We start from the raw sequence: 3,090 nt of genomic DNA on the forward strand, positions 1-3,090 counted from the left end.
GCAAACACCAATTTTTCAGTAGTGGCTTCGAACATATGTATCGTAAACATACTACATGTATTATTGACAAATGACATAATTATTTAGCATATCATCTGTAGAGGGCTGTATAACCATATTGTTTGTAATGATACAAATAAGAATTTATAAAACCATAACTTTATTTATCAAACACATTCAACGCAGAAATAGATACACTAAAGATAGTCTAGGTAAATAGATAACTTTATTTATCAAACCTGCTCCAGCAAGTACAGCAGACTGCAGCATTCCTCGTGATGGAAATACATTGAAGGTGATAAAAACGAACATAAGTACAGAAGATATACGGTGGAGACGGAATCTCCACAAGAAGAGAATCTATTCATGCCGTGTAACACGATGGATCATCACGTCACTCGCACCGTTATTTTGCCCTTTTATTTCATGCGCTACAGTATTCTTTTACCAAAACGCCTCTCTCTGCTCTGGAAGGACATAAGAGCTTCGAGATATTCGGCCTCCCCGAAATCAGGCCCGAGCGCGTCGGTGAAGAAGAGCTCGGTGTAAGCCGACTGCCAAAGCATGAATTCGCTGAGCCTGAGTTCGCCGCTGGTCCTGATGAGTAGGTCAGGGTAAGGGAACTCGTCTGTCCAGCTCATCTCGAGCTCGTCGGCGAATAGTGACTTATCGATGTCCTCCGGTCTGAGCAGCTTGTTGTGCGCCTTTTGGGCAAGCTTCTCGCATGCTTGCAAGATGTTCGCTCGCCCACTGTAGCCGATACCTAGCATCAGGTCGGTTTGTGAGTTGCTTCTTGTTTCCTCCTCGGCATCTTGTGAGTCTTCTGCAGATAAGCCGGGAGCCTTGGCAAGTCACCGATTATGTGTAGACGAATCCCATCCCTGCAAAACATAAGAATCTCTACTAATTATTAGTCAATACAAGTATTAGTAGAAGCAATTAGAATAGCTACATACATAGCATCCATAAGCACACGAAAGGAAAGCTCGTGTCTTCGACAACAAGTGCATGCCACCTCCAGTATTGCTCAACAACATCAATCTCGAGACAAAACTTTTGGTAACCGCGGGAGCTAATTAATTAAGAAATTGGGTCCTATCATTCTTGAAGAGTAATCCCTTTGTAGCTCCGGGCTGTAATCTAACTCTACTCTCTTCTTAATTAATGGATGAGGCAAAAATTTTACCTCCGTTTCAAAACAAGCACGCAACATGTCCTAAGTAACACACTAACACTCCACTCTCAGTTTCTAATTCAAGTGAAGTAGTATACTTGTCAAGCTCCCAGGGGCTGTCTTTGTAGTCGGGATTCAATTTACAAATTACCCAACCTGAAGGCCCCTAGGAGTAAGATGCATGGAGAAAGGCAAGAAGAAATGTGGGTATCTTACATGGACATGTTGGTTACGATGCAGTGTGGACATAGTGGTGTCATAAGTGCGGCTCCATTAAAATTAAGCTAAAATGTCAAAGGACAAGAATGACATTTTTCTCACCACAACGGCAGTGGTGATGGAGGAAAGAGGCAAGGATTATAAAATCCTATCGTATATACCTAAAAGATTCATTCATACTAACTTATTTATCTCAACATTCAACCATGCATGAGAAAATGTTTTCTATTTAATTATTCTATGTATGTTCACTAAATATTGTTACAACTATACATAATTAGTCATATGTATTTTAAATTTTGGTTCTTATGTTATCAACCCAAAATTTCATCCAACAATTTCCGCAGCAACGCGCCCTAAGTAGTTCAACCCACTATCTTTATTATATTAGCATGCACATATGCCACCTCATCAAAGGCCCACCACAACATGCATGAGAAAATATTTTTCATTATTACTTGATCCCACGCATAATCCCACCTCACCGCACATGCCATCTCACCAAAGGTCCACTCAACATGCATGGAATTTTGTTTTCCATTATATTATACCACGATAACCAAATACAGTATACATGTATTTTCAGTTTTAGTAAATATATTATTAATTCCACTATTCATGTTTCATACAATCAAATCATTTGAAATATATTACAGTCGATTGAGCAGCAACATGCGGGGTATTCTCTAGTTTTCTTAATTCTTTGTCACTCCATCTACCATACACATCTTTTTTCTGACTATCCACTGCCCCCAATATACGATGAATATATGATTGTGAGAACAAAATTTAAACTGATGCGTGCTTTACCTTCAATGTTCCGAATTCTTTGAAAATTTGTTTAATATTTTCCGTTTGATGTAAAATATAAACTCGTTAACAAAACTGATGGATTTCCTAATGAATGGAAACCACTCGTAAGTGGAACTTTGGCAGAAAAAGGTCGATCTATGAAATTTTGAAACACCTATGCAACATTGCTGAAATTTCTATAAGCCCTTGTCACCCATCCTATACAACATTGTTGAAGGTATCTTGGTGGTGCTCATTGAGCTAGCTAAAGAGGCTAGCCAAGTGAATGGTCTTATTCAACACCTTGTTGATGGTGGGTCTTGGTTCTGCAGTATGCGGATGGCACCATCATATACATGGAGCATGACATTGAGAAGGCTATAAACATGATGTTAATTTTATATCAGTTTGAGCAATTTTGGGCCTTAAGTTTAACTTACCTAAGAGCAAACTTTCTGATTTGGGAAAGCCAAAGCAAGAGGAGGATTGATACAAATAGTTGTTTGGTTATGAGTCAGGTTCTCTTCCCTTTTAGTATCTTGGTGTTCTAAATCACATTTGTAAGCTCCTGAATAAGGAAAGGAAGTGTATTGAAGTCCGCTTCCAAAATAAGTTGGATGGATAAGCTCATGTTCTCTAGTGCATGTCTTTATCTTATAAATGTTGTATTTTTTCGAGATAAACAAAGTGGTAACTAAGGAAAAGCCTAGACTAGAGAAAAATCCAAGATTTTCCAGAAATCAGTTTTCCCGGCTCCACACCCGGGAAAAGACGGAACCGGGAAAAAAAACCTGATTGTAGTAGACTAAAGTTTTTTTACTGACTCATAATATTTTGTTCCCTGCACAATTTATGAGAAAAAAGAAAAAAATGGCACTGAGGGACAAATCGATAAGGCAATTGTT

At 38.7% G+C, this 3,090-nt stretch overlaps 1 pseudogene; it reads right to left on the reverse strand.

Moving 5' to 3' along the window:
• Positions 1–273: 273 nt before the first annotated feature.
• Positions 274–3,090, reverse strand: part of LOC119300482 — a 13,704-nt pseudogene continuing 10,887 nt past the window's right edge.

This window comes from Triticum dicoccoides, chromosome 5A (assembly GCF_002162155.2).
Source record: "Triticum dicoccoides isolate Atlit2015 ecotype Zavitan chromosome 5A, WEW_v2.0, whole genome shotgun sequence".
Classification (NCBI taxonomy): domain Eukaryota; kingdom Viridiplantae; phylum Streptophyta; class Magnoliopsida; order Poales; family Poaceae; genus Triticum; species Triticum dicoccoides.